The sequence below is a fragment of the Coturnix japonica genome, unplaced genomic scaffold (genome assembly GCF_054131305.1).
Source record: "Coturnix japonica strain WE unplaced genomic scaffold, WE-NBRP24 Scf053, whole genome shotgun sequence".
NCBI lineage: Eukaryota > Metazoa > Chordata > Aves > Galliformes > Phasianidae > Coturnix > Coturnix japonica.
The window spans coordinates 467129-481216 of record NW_028188956.1 but is presented as its reverse complement, the minus strand read 5'-3'; the positions used below and the strand labels follow the sequence as shown (position 1 = coordinate 481216).

At 47.3% G+C, this 14088-nt stretch overlaps 1 long non-coding RNA gene across 1 annotated transcript in view; it reads left to right on the top strand.

Annotated features, from left to right (window-relative positions):
- Positions 1-14088, top strand: part of LOC146752048 (uncharacterized) — a 181521-nt gene that overhangs the window by 123890 nt on the left and 43543 nt on the right. The window lies entirely within an intron of this gene.

Sequence of the window (14088 nt, the reverse complement as noted above, 5' to 3'; positions counted from 1 at the left end):
ACTGACCCTGGAGGTGTACCAGGAATCATTGGACATTGTGTTGAGGGCCATGGATTAGTGGGAGCTATTGGTGATAGGTGAACAGTTGGACTGGATGATCTTTTAGGTCTTTTCCAACCTTGGTGATTCTATGATTCTATGATATCCTGTCCCTGTCTGTGTGCTCGTTTTTGTTTTAGCAAACACTCTCTAAGAGGCCTCACCACATGTCAGGAATTTGTCAATGACCACCTGAAATCTGGTGTTAAATTCAACAGATTTCAAAGCACAGTCATGATGCTGTTGTCTTTCAGGAGCTGTTGAGCATGATGATGCAGGGACACCAAAGGGGAGATGAGTGGGAAGGATAAAAACGACATCCTCTACTTCTCAGCTGGGTTGGGCTCCTGGAACACAGGGAGCTCATAAAAGTGGGCAGAGATGGAGAGAGAAAGCTGTGCATAGGAGCAGCTCTTGTGCACAGCACAGCCTGCAGCTGACAGAAGGAGAGGAGAGAAATTGGAGTGAACATACAAGGTAAGTACTGTGAGTTCTCTGAAGGAGCATTGCTAACAGACCACGACACAGTCTCATGCAGTAGGCAATGCAGCTGCTTTTAATAGAAGGTTAACTAAATCTGGGACATTCCATAGCAGATCTGGCTGCAGGTAATGCAAGTTTCTTTACAGTGGAAAAAGATTTCTGCTCCACCTGAGGGCTTCTGTGCTGCAGAATAAGAGCTGGGGGGGGGGGGGGGGGGGGGGAGGGGGCAGCATTTCCCAGCACGGCTGCAGGCTGTGCAGCCGGGGCTGCAGGAGGGTGCCCAGGGCTGTCCTGCAGAGCAGGGTCCCTGCTGTGCCCCAGGGGCTGTGTGCCGGGTATGGGACTCTGCCGGCTGCCAGGCTCAGCACTCAGCCTGCCCGGGGAGCTGCCCAGGGCGCTGCGGGGAGATGGGTGGGGGGAAGGAGCCCCCAGCAGGGCTTGTGCTGCCACAGCTGCTGCCTGGGGCAGGGGATCACAGCTCCACTGCACAACTGAATGTTTCTGAGGGCACTTTGCAAAAGGAGAGTCAAGGCAGGGGGTTTCCATTTCCTGTTCTGTGGCAAAGAGGTTTGGAGTCAGAAATCTAAAAGGGGCAATAAGAGTTCTGAGAATTTTTCGTCAATCAATTGCTTGTTTTGTGAACAGTCACACATGATGTGCTTTCAGTCTCCCCTTTCTCAAAGAATGGAATTATCATCATTTTCTGTAGGCATGAATAATTCACTTATCCTACAAACAGGCAGCATTTTCTAACTGAAACTGAATGCCACAGAAACTGGGGTAGGGGGCTCTAAGAGCACTTGGGGTAAAGATATGAGACATGAAACAGATGAAAATATCCAGGGAGAAGGGATAAGAAAATAAGAGGAAGGTTAGAGCTCCATATGCTGCTTCTGCTTAAGGAATGCTGAAATACATGAAATCAAATGCAAGTAATGGTGTTAAATGTACACTGTTGTAGGAGAATTAAAACATTTCATAGTATAGCAGGAGGAGTGTGTCTGAGAATGGTCTGGACTTGTCATTATCTTCTGCACTCTGAACAGGACTCCAAGCCAAGGAACAACAGCAGATGCCCAACAGCAGCTCCATCAGCGAGTTCCTCTTGCTGCCGTTGGCAGACACGCGGCAGCTGCAGCTCCTGCACTTCTGGCTCTTCCTGGGCATCTACCTGGCTGCCCTCCTGGGCAACGGCCTCATCAGCACAGCCGTAGCCTGCGACCGCCGCCTGCACACCCCCATGTACTTCTTCCTCCTCAACCTGGCCCTCCTCGACCTGGGCAGCATCTCCACCACTCTCCCCAAAGCCATGGCCAACGCCCTCTGGGACACCAGGGCCATCTCCTACACAGGATGTGCTGCACAGCTCTTTTTCTTTCTCTTCTTCCTCTCAGCAGAGTATTCCCTTCTCACCATCATGTCCTATGACCGCTACGTTGCCATCTGCAAGCCCCTGCACTATGGGACCTTGATGGACAGCAGAGCTTGTGCCACCATGGCAGCAGCTGCCTGGGGCGCTGGGGTTCTCAATTCCCTGCTGCACACTGCCAGTACGTTTTCACTGCCTCTCTGCCAAGGCAATGTTGTGAACCAGATTTTCTGTGAAATCCCCCAGATCCTCAAGCTCTCCTGCTCAGAATCAAATCTCAGGGAAATTGTGCTTCTCATTTTTAGTTCCAGTTTAGCCTTTGGCTGCTTTGTTTTCATAGTGGTGTCCTATGTGCAGATCTTCCTGGCTGTGCTGAGGATGCCATCTGAGCAGGGACGGCACAAAGCCTTCTCCATGTGTCTCCCTCACCTGGCTGTGGTCTCCCTCTTTCTCAGCACTGGCATTTTTGCCAACCTGAAACCCCACTCCATTTCCTCCCCACTCCTGGATCTGACAGTGGCACTTCTGTATGCAGTGGTTCCTCCAACACTGAACCCTATTATCTACAGCATGAGGAACAGGGAGATCAAGCACGCTTTCAGGAAGGTGTTGCAACACACACTATTTCAACTTCCATAAAATGCACAACTTCCTCATAGGATTCCCAGTGGTGGTCCTTCATGTTTTATGTATCTTTGGTTGTTTGATTATGTGAGATATAGGAATGTGCAAAAGAAAATAATGTTATTGAACTTATAAATAACAATGAATTTAAATTCTTTCCTACCTAATTTCATTTTGTCACTTTAGGAGCTGATGTAAACATGAAACCAGATTCCCTGAATACGCTATACGATACCTAAAAAGGTTTCAAAAAAGACATTTGCTTAGCTATTCTGTCTTCCTACTTTGTCTGGATTTGGGGAGGTGCAGCCACAGACAGCAGCTCAACATTTTCATTCTGATCTCTTTACACTGCCACAGTGCTCTCAGGTCTTCTGTGTCTCACAACAGTCCTGTTGTCTCTACAGCAGCACTCCGGGACAGCAGTCAGTAGCCAGCAATATGAACGACTGCGTCAGTGCTGGTCTCCTTGCTGTCACTGCCATAACAAGAGGGCCCCTTCGGAGCAGGTCCAGAGAACTGGAGGCCTCTTCCAAATCTGGTTTAAGGAATGTACCTCAGGAGCTGCTCCCTGAGAAGACTTCAAGATACTCTGGTGCATTTCACTGACTGCCAGGGATAGTTTCAGAAGTCCCAAGGAGATCTGTAAGGGACTCAAGGCAGTGCTGAGGATTAGAATCTGTGGTCTAAGGTCAAGATAAAAAGAAAACGATTATAAATATGATATATGCATATATACATATCTTATATATATAGTATATTTTCACATATATACAATATATGCAGTTGCTAACATATGTGCATGTACTAATACATGTACATATCATACATAGATGATAGAAGTTTATATGCATATCTGTTTGCAAGTCCAGGACCTGTTGCAGGGTTTTTAACAGCCCCAAGGTTCACTGTAGGAACTGGAGAGGCTCTTTTCCTATTGCAGGAGTTGGAGCAACTGTAGAGCTCATTGCCAGAGCTGAAATCACTGCAGGACCTGTGACTGAAGTCACATGAATGACAGTGGGATCTGTCCAGAGCATTGAGCAAATGCAGGACATGTGGTAAAACCTTGGAGCTGCTGCAGGGTCTGTGCCAAGAGTTGCAGAGGCTGCAGCACTGTCAGCATTTCCAGCTCTCTGGATCTGGCACACTGCAGTCGTGTGTTTCTTGGGGGCTACCAGAGCCACAGCAGAACTGCCCCAATATTCTACCAGTTTCTCAGGATCCTGCAGTTGCTCAGAGATGAAGTTCCAAAGCCCTGGGGGTGCCCACTGCTCCAGGCAGCTGCCCAGACCATCCCACACCCCCTGCCATGCAGAGCCTTCTCACCTTGGGGTAGATCTCTCACTGATATTCCTGAATAATGTTTAACCTCAGTCACAGAATCATAGAATCACCAAGGTTGGAAAAGGCCTAAAAGATCATCCAGTCCAACCATTCATAGGTCATTATCCATATAGGCTATTACCTATAGCTCCCACTTAACTATGTCCCTCAACACAATATCCAGTCACTCCTTGAATACCCCTGGCTCCCAGAGAAGACAACGTAAAATGTGTAATTCCTAATCATATCAACAATATTACTTTCAAAACCCAAAGATGACCACAGAGCTGAATGTGCACAAAACTTCACTTTGTTGGCTGCAAATTTTATCGTGGTACAAACCAAGGTCAAACAGCATAGCAAAATAAATACCCTAATCCAGCATCCCAAGTTGACAAATGATGCAGCAGGGAAAACAAGCAGCAAGCAAGGAGCTGTGCAATGCAGCTTCATGAGAAGACTCATCAGTCTCCACAAATAGGGAAACTCTCAGCATCATGGCCTGCAGTTCTCCAGCTCCCACAAAGCCCTGTGTTATCTCGCTCTGGACAGATGTGCTGTTATCTCAACCCTTGGAGCCTCTCATCGGGCACCCAAATGACGGTGGTTGTTGAATCCAGCATGTGGCTCAGCAGCACACAGTGCTTTGTGCACTGCCCCATTCTCAGTGGCATGGGGAAGAGAATTGGGGAAAAAAAGTACAACGTGTGGGTTGTAACAAAGCAGTTTTCTAAGAGATATAAAAGGAGAGGAGTAATAGTTATCACTGTATATCTGTTGATATGGAATCATATGTAACAAGTGATGCACAAGCACTTGCTCAGCACCACCAGACTGATGCTCAGCTGGGCCCTGGGCAGTGAAAAGACTGAGATGAACTCCCACCCCTTTCAATACAATTTCTGTGTGCTGTCAGGTGATAGAGAACGTCCCTTTGGCCACTTCCAGTCAGCTGTGCGCAGTCTGTTCCTTCCCAGCTCCTTGAGCACTCCACTGACTATGGCCTTGGCTCCGTACAACACTGCTTAGCAGCAGCTGTAAACATCAGAGTGTTATCAACATTGTTTTTCTCTTAGAACCAAAACACTGCACCATAGCAGACAGTCTGAAGAAAACAATTCCATCCCAGCTGTAACTCAGATACCTGCTTGTCCCCCTCCTCTTGTTCTTCCTGATCGGGAAGCAAGGAACAGAATCTGCTGCTCTCCACTTTGAGAACTTTCCATCAGTTCTCAGCTGGCTCCTCTGCCATCCCCAGGCAGAGCTCAGTGCACTCTCACAGATGGCAGCAGCCTTTCTTCATCTTCATTGCCTAATCATAATGAAGAGCCTGTACCTACTTTGCTACAGTTCAGAGGTGGAAACCATCCCACCATGTCTCTGTGAGACAAACAAGACCCTAGGCCCGCAAAGGCACAGAGATTTGGAGTTCGCTGAGTGAATGTTTGTGGTTGTCTCATTACCGTAAAGACTCTTCAGAAAGCATCCCCTTCCAGAAGCATGTTTTGATTTAGCCTGGCTGGGCCTTGCATCTACACTGTGGTACTGGTGTTCAGGGCCTTGCTCAGAAGCAGCAGCCTGCATGAAAGGAAATGCTCTGTGGTTTTCTCTTGATTTGTCCCATTTATTTCTCACGCTACCCGCACTGGTCTACAGGCACTTTAGGGCAGCAGCAGGTTGGGGTTACCCCCAGAGGGTACACAGTAAGATTTAGGACGGGGTATTGGCAACAAGACCTTCTCTGAGGAATCCTCCCACAGTCCTATGGAACAACTCAGAGGCTTTCCCTGCAATCTCCAACACCAACAACATCCCTCAGCCCTTCCCTGTCAGATCCAGTTCCCCTCCCTTCGCCCTTTGGACCTGGTTTCAAGCCCTTTAATCAATCAGTGCAGGAGCATTTCAGATGGGGTCATGGAGGAGGCAGACTGCCATTCTTGGGGTGGCCATTTTCCCAGGAGGGCATGGTGGGAGGGCTTTGTCCCGTCCGGTTCCACCAACACTTGTATCCACCCAGCAGAAGGCTGTGCCCTATGTGTCCCATTTGACCTCTGCATGGAGCTTACAGTTGGCAGTGACATGGCTGAGAAGCTCTGGGCATGGACTAATGGACAAGGAAGTAAGGTAGCTTCTTAACTTCCTCCCTTCATACCTTAACAACTTCCTTGTAATCTCCCCAAGTATCCTGTCCCTTCTTCTGGACGATGGAGATTCTCTTTTTCTTCCTGAGTCTCAACAGTTTTTCCCAGTTCAACTACACTGGTCTTCTTCCCCTATGGCTCACCTGATGGCATTCAGGGACAGCCTGATCTTGTGCCTTTAAGATTTCCATCTTGAGGAGTGTCCAGGCTTCCTGGACCCCTTTACCCATACGGAGCGACTCCCAAGGGACCCGTGCTACAAGTGTTCTGAACAGGTCAAAGTCCGCCCTCTAGAAGTTCAGGATAGTAGTTTTGCTAGTCACCCTTCTGACATCTCCAAGAATAGAGAATTCTACCATTTCATGGCCACTCTGCCCAAGACAGTCCTCAGCCTTCTCAACTCCTACCAGTCCTTCACTGTTAGTGAAGAGCAGGTCTAGCAAGGAACCACCCCTGGTAGGACTTCATACCAACTGAGTAAGGAAGCTGTCTTCTATACAATCTAGAAACCTCTTGGACTGATTCCTCTGCTCTTTATTATATTCCCAGTATATATCAGGGAAGTCTCCCAATAGAATGCGTGCTGGCGATCGTGCGACTTCAGTAAGCTGCTCATAGAATGCCTCACCCATCAATTCACCTTGATTAGGCGGTCTATAAGAGACTTTTAGCAAGATGTCACACCTACAGGTCTTTCCCCTGATCCTTACAAACATGCACGCATCTTGATGGTTCTGAAGCCCAAGCTCTTCAACATCAAAACTCTCTTTAATATAAAGGGCCACACCACCACCCTTCCTTCCTCCTCTATCCCTTCTGAAGAGCTTGTAACCATCCATCACAGCACTCCAGTCATGGCAGTGGTCCCACCATGGGTCAGTAATAGCAACTAGGTCATGGTTTGTCAGATGCACAGTTGCTTCCAGCTCCTCCTGCTTGTTGACCAAGCTCCTTGAGTTGGTGTAGACACTTCAGCTGAGGCATCTGCCTCTCTCCCAACTCAAACAGCATTCCCCTAGGCTCATCTCTGGTGAGCTCTGTTTTGTCCCCTCCCCCATCGTAGCTAGTTTAAAGCTCTTTCGATAAGCCCCACTACCTTCTGTGCTAGGATTTGTTTCCCCCTTTGAGACAGTTGGGTTCCATTCATGGATAACAGACCATGGGCCAAGTAAACTGCCCTGTGATCAAAGAACTCAAAGTTTCTGGCTCAGTACCAACCTCTGAGACAATTGTTCATTGCTTTGCTTTCCAAGCCTGCTCCGTGTCCCTCACTGCCCCTGAAGGTACAGAACAAAATATCACTTGATCTCACACTCTGTGAACTAAATGGCCTAAATTCCTGAAATCTCTTTTCATAGTTTGTAGGCTTCTCTAAGAAATTTCATCACTGCCCACCTAAACTATGAGTAGTGGAAAATAATCAGTGGACCTAACCAGCATGGGGTGTTTCCTTGTTATGTCCCTGACCTGCAGCCAAGAAGGCAGCAGACTTCCTGACAACTCGGGTCCAGTCTGCAAATGGGGCCCTCTATTCCTCTGAGAAGGGAGTCACCCACCACGGCCACCCTTCTTTCTTTCATGGCAGAGGAAGTCACAAGGCTTGGTAGTGACTGCCTTGCATTAGGCTCTCTCCTAGGCAGATCCTCCATTGCCTCCCCATTCTTATCTCCTTCAGATTTCAGAGTGTCAAACCTGTTGCTTAGATGGAGCAGGGGTCGAGGGCTAGGCAGGCATGGGGGGGCTCCTGTGATGTTGAGTTGGGACTCTCTTCCAACCCGCCTCATCAGTCAGGTCTGTCCGACTGTGAAAGGGCAGGGAGTCAACCACTTTTCTGGGGGTATCTGCCTGGCAGCCTTCCCTCGGGGATGCCAGCAAGTCACTCCACCAGCCCATCTCCAGATCACACTCCCTGATGGTGAATTGTGAGTAAAACCTTGAGTAAAGTGAGAGTTCACCTAGTGAAAAGTATGAGTAGAAACCTGTATTGACATGAGGGTAAACCCAGAGTAAACCCAGGATCCCATCCATCAGGCATGCACAGCCTCTAAAGGCAACTTTTTCCAGTGTTGCTGTGTAAAAATATAGGTTCCTCACATCTAATCTATGTCTCCCCTTTTTAATTTAAATCCATTTCCATTTGTCCTGTTATCATCAGACCATCCCATCCTTATTCTAGTGTTAGGCATCTCATCCTCAGATGGAAACCCTTGGGCTGAATTGGGATCAGTTTTTCAAAGAACCACGGGGGCTGCAAGTTCACCTAGCTGAGTTCAGATGTGCACAGTGAGGTGTCTGTGTGTGAGTCCCTCATCTGAATCCTTGGTTTTTATTCCACAGTGACTGCACTGCTTATACACAGTCTCTCAGTGATGCCCAAGGTGCCTTGGGTGATCCTAGTTTTGTGCTAGTGCTTGTAAACTGTGACGGAAAATCTATGAGATAGACACCTCCTTCTGGAGCATCAGCTGAGGGCCAGAAGGGAGGTATTCTTGGCCATCCTAAATACCAACTCAGCCCCGTGCTTAGGGCACCCAGTGTGTCTTTTGCACCTGACCCCATGGAGTACGTAGTGATATTCAGCTTATCAAAAGGATGAGCTCAGAACAGAAGAGGCAGATCTTCCTCTCTGCTCCATCTGTGGCATAGTCTGGATTTCAAGGCATTGCAAAGCTATGGCACATCTATGTTCTTGCACTGATGACACTTTAGCATGCTCTGGGCTCGCATTTCAATGGCATCTAACAAATCTAGGGTCATACCTGTTGACAGGAAGCTGGCAAATGTTGTCTCATTGTAAGGAAGAACAAGAAAGATGACACGGGCAATTATGGACCTGTCAGTCTCACTCCAGTGCCTGGTAAAATTATGGAGAAAATGATGGTGGGAGTTATGGAAAAACAACTGAAGGACAATTCTGTCATTGGTCACAGACAACTCAAGATCCTGAGAGGAAGGTCCTATTTAATTTCAGGTCTTTTTATGATACCTTTATCCATTGAGCTGAACAAGGGAAGGCAGTTGATGTAATCCTTGAGGATTTCAGTAGAGCTTTTGATACTATTTCTCCAGCACCCTTCTGGACAGAAATTCCTGCATACGGCTAGACAGAAAGAGAACGTGGTGTGTTGTAATACTAGAAGAATTTTACAGAGCAGCAGCCATGGATTGAGATAAGGAGTTCACAGAGCAGCAGCTGCGGAGCAGGATAAACAGCATGAGAACAAAGGACATCTCTAGGAAAAGAATGAATGGCTCGTGGCTTTGAAGGGGGGTTATAGGGTTGTTATTGCAGTAGCTTTCCTCCAATTAGCGTGTGTGATTTTTGGACGCCCTTGTCTGTCTCCTATAAAAGTCTGGCTTTTCGGGTAATAAATTGATGCAGCTATATGTAATCATATTGGTGTTTGTCTGCTTGTCCCAGCATGCTGACATTTTGCCTTTCAGGTTCACCAGCAGTGGTGAGTGAGCAGTTGGCCAGTAGTTCTGTCCCAGAGGATTATAGTCAGTGGGTTCCATTGGGCTGGTAGATGGTCACTGTCAGAGTTTCCCAGGGCTCCACTTTCGGGCCACTTTCCTTTAATGTTTATGCAGATGACTTGCATGCAGGACTAGAAGACGTTCTGAGCAAGTTTGCTGATGAGACCAGAATAGGAGGTGCTGTTGCCTCCACTGAGGTTGGAGAGGACTTGCAGAGAGATGTGGACAAGGCAGAGAAGTGGGTATCAGTTGGTACTAAGCACCAAGTGCATAACACATAAGAACAAGTGCCTGATTGTGCACCTGGGTATGGGCAAACCTGGACATACACACTGACTGGATATGGGACACATGAGAGAGGTCTGACTGAAAAGCATTGGGTGTCCTTCTCAACATAAAATTGGAAGTGAGTCAGCAGTGTGCCCAGGCAGCCAGGAAGGCCAACGGTACCCTGGAGCGCATAAAGCAATTTATTGCCAGCTGGGTGAGAGAAAGGATCATCCCTCTTTGCTCTGTATTGCTACAGCCTCACCTGGAGCACTGGGTGCACTTCTGGGCACCGCATAACATAAAGGACATAAAACTATGGGAGAGTGTGCACTGGAGGGCATTGGAACTGAGAGATCTGAAGTTCAGAGTTTCACAGGGATTGACTGCTTGTTCAGACGGGGCCCTTCTCACATCCCACATCCTGTGATGAGACACAGGGCACACATGGGATATGAACTTAACAGCATCCTTGTACCACATGCGGAGCCTGGGATCTTCTGTCCCCATGTCTTTCATTTAACATCATACAGACCTCAATGCTACTGCCCCAGGAAGAATCCTTAGTCAGCATGAGGGCCTCCCTGCCAAGGGTCTGGAGTTCAGGGCTTGGCCTTTCTGCTTCATAAGACAAAAGATAAGTTTTTCAGCATAAGAGACACCATGCCAGTGCCTTTCCCTGCCTGTAAACATGGCTTCCAATTATCTTCTCTAATAAGCCTCTTGGGAAGCTTGCTTGATAATGGACCTCAGTAGACCCATTAATACTCCAAGAAACTTCACTGTTACTTCTGACTTTGTCTTGTTGAGCACTTTGTGCAAACTTCTCTCTGCACTGGAGGTTGATGGACTAAACATCAAATGCGCCCTGGGGCCCATTATAGCTTAAAGAGCCTTCTGTGCCTTGTGCCTTCCTGTTATCTTCTTCAGGTTTTCAGAACATGTTCAGGAAAATGATAAGACATCTGGAGAGTGCTCAAAGAGGAAGAATCCAAAATGCATTTATTGTCAATTTATTTATAGTTGGGTTTATAAAAGATGTTAAATAAGCACTTTGTCAATCCGGGATGTCCCCAATGAGTTATATGCTGTTTCTGTGTGGACAAAGTTCCTCCTCAACCTCGCTTCTACTCACATTGGCCCCATGGGACTTGCATCACTTTTCCTCACATCACTCTTCTCCTCTGCAGTCACTCGCTCAGTGTTAAGCCTACTTTGTACCAACTCCCACTGGCTTTCCACAGAGAACCAACTGCATGCAGAAAAAGAAAGAATTCTCCTTAGTTATGGCCAACAAAGAGAAGGAAAGGTGATGCAGTTGAATGAACAGTAAAACACAGTGATCAACTGCATGCCATGTCCAAGCTGCTTCTATTGAGGTTTATCTTTCATAGGGAATATCTGCACAAGAAATGAGTTAGACACAGATAGGATGGGATAGATAGAATCACGGTGAAAAATTTGGCAACAGACTTTTGAGGAATGGAGCAAATTCCAGTAATCTCCCTGGGATAGATCAGCCAGGTAGTTGGGAGGTATCAACTTAAAACTGAACAGAACACGTGAGTATTTAAAAAATTGAGATGGCTTAACACATTCTTCTTGATTTCTATCTTTGTCTTCAACTTTTTTTTACTTTTACTGACATTAATGAACATCTTTCAGAATTCATGCTTTTTTAAAAAGCATGAAAATTACAAAAGAGAAAGAGAAAGAGAAAGAGAAAGAGAAAGAGAAAGAGAAAGAGAAAGAGAAAGAGAAAGAGAAAGAGAAAGAGAAAGAGAAAGAGAAAGGGAAAGAGAAAAAAGGAAAAGGAAAAAAAAAAGAAAGAGAAAAAAGGAAAAGGAAAAGGAAAGGAAAAGAAAAGAAAAATGAGAAGAAAACAACAGAAAAAAAAAAAAGAAAGAGAAAAAGAAAAGATAGGAAGGGCTAGATAGAATCATGATGAAGGAGTTGACAACACAGTCCATCAGACTTTGGCGAGATGGAGCAAATTTGAGTCGTCCCCCTAAAAGTCAGAAATCAGACAGATAATTGGGAGGTATCCGACTGAACAAAGAGCAAGGGATGGGGAAATCTGGCAGGCTGTGGTAGGAGCATGTGTCTAAGTGGCCTGCTGAAAACATGCCCTTAACCACGGCCATTTATTTAGGAGAGGTGGAGACACCTGGAGGATGAGGGACATCAAATAGGCAGCAGGGAAGAGTAATGCCGGGCACCGGGCTATACTCACAGGGCATTGGCACTGGCACCACTGTCTGTGTCTCTGAACCTGAAGGCATTTGTGTCCAGCAAACACAGTTCTGGAAAACATCGTAGTTTCAGAAAAAGAAAGGAAAAAAAAAAAAAAAAAAAAAGACATCAAATCACATCAAAGATTCATATTTACAACTTAAAATGGAACAAGACTAATGAGAATTTCCCATATTGAGAAGGGTTAACACATTTTCATTGATTTCTATCTTTGTCTTCTATTCTTTGTTTCAGTTTTATTGACATATATGTTCATCTTTTAAGCTTACAGCCTCAAAATAAATAAATAAATACATAAATAAAATTAGATCCTTTTGTCTTTTGCACGTGGCCTGATGCCCCTTTCACCTTCACAATTCCCACCAGACCTTCCATGCTGGAGAGTATGAGATCCAGCAGAGCACCTCTCCTCTTTGGTTCCTCCATGGCTTGGTCAAGAAGCTGCCATCTGTGCTCTCCAGGGATCTGCTGGATGGCACATGCCCTGCTGTGCTGTCCCTGCAGCACATACTGGAGTGAAAAAGGCTCCCAAAGGGGACAATGGCCAGACAACATGAGACTCCCATCTGTCTGCAGAGGGCACCTTCCACTTGCTCTCCCTGATCAGGAAGACAGGTACAGACACTGTTGGTCTCCTCTGTTGGCCATTTCCATTAGCTCTGACCTGGCTGCTCTGCCATCCCCCAGGCAGAGCACAGTGCACTCTCACAGAGGGCAGTCGCTCTTCCTTGTCTCCTCACCCATCCATCCTAAAGACTCTGTATCCCCCTTGTGCTACAGTGCAGTTGTGGAAGCCATTCAACTGTGTCCCTGTGGTCCAAACAGGAGCTCAGGCCAGCAGCTCTACCAGGATTTCTAGCTTCTTGTGCGTTGGTGTTTGCATTAGTGCAAAAATACAGGAGTAAACATCCTCACTGGAAAGCATCACTGGACTTAGCCAGACTGGAGAGCTCATCCATGGTATTAGTGCGCAGAAGGTGGCACACAGGCAATAGACCGATTGTGGGCCTTGGAGTTCACATAGCAACATGGTGACACCATGGGCATGACTTTGCTGAAGGCCCTGTGATGCACTTGCAGCTGCATGTGAATTCACCAGACAGCCGGTGCTATCCCCTCTCTGGCCCTCAGCTGATGCCCAGAAAGGAGCTGTCTGTCTCAGGGATTTCCCACACGGTTTACAAGCACTGGCACACATCAGGAGCAGCCCAGGCACCTTGGGCATCACCCCGTGTCTGTGTGTGAGCAACTGCCTCCCTGCTGAAGGACTGAGGACTCAGAGCAGGAGCTCACATGCAGGCAACTCCTTGTGCACTTCTGAACTGAACCAGTGGAATCCCAATGATACTGTGTGTCCATGGGGAGCTGAATCCCATTTCAGCCCCAGGGTTTCCAATTAGGGATGAGACGCCTGCACTGCCTCAACTAAATCACTGCCCTGCACAGGGGAAGTCCACCTCTCTCTGTCCTTGCCTGTATGCCCATTTTGTTTCATCACAGGATCTCAGTTATAAGGTCTGGAATCAGTCACTGACCACTGTACATTTGGTATTTAATTCATCAGATTTCAAAGTACAATCATGATGCTGTTGTTTTTCAGGATCTGTTGGCCAAGAGGACACAGGGACATCTCAGGGGAGAAGAGTGGGAAGGATAAAACATGACATCCTCTGATGCTGAGCTGGGCTCCTGGGACACAGGGAGCTCATACAAGTGGGCAGTGCTGCAGAGAGACAGCTGTGCCCAGGAGCAGCTCTTGTGCACAGCACAGCCTGCAGCTCCCAAAAGGAGAGGAGAGAAAGGGGAAAGAGCTTCCAGGATGTGTACGGTGTGAGCAGGCTGGGAGCACACAGCAGGAGCATTACTCACAGAGCATGACATAGTAAGTCTCACTACAGACCATGCAGATGCTTTTCATAGAGGGTTAACCAAATCAGAGACATCCCGTAGCAGATCCGGCTTCAGGCACTGCATGTTTCTTTACTGTGTTAAAAGCCTTCTGCCCTAGCTGAGGGCTCCCGTGCTGCAGAGTCAGAGCACAGCCCTGAGGGCTGCGTGTCCCAGCATGGCTCCAGGCGAGTGCCCAGGGCTGTCCTGCAGAGCAGGGTC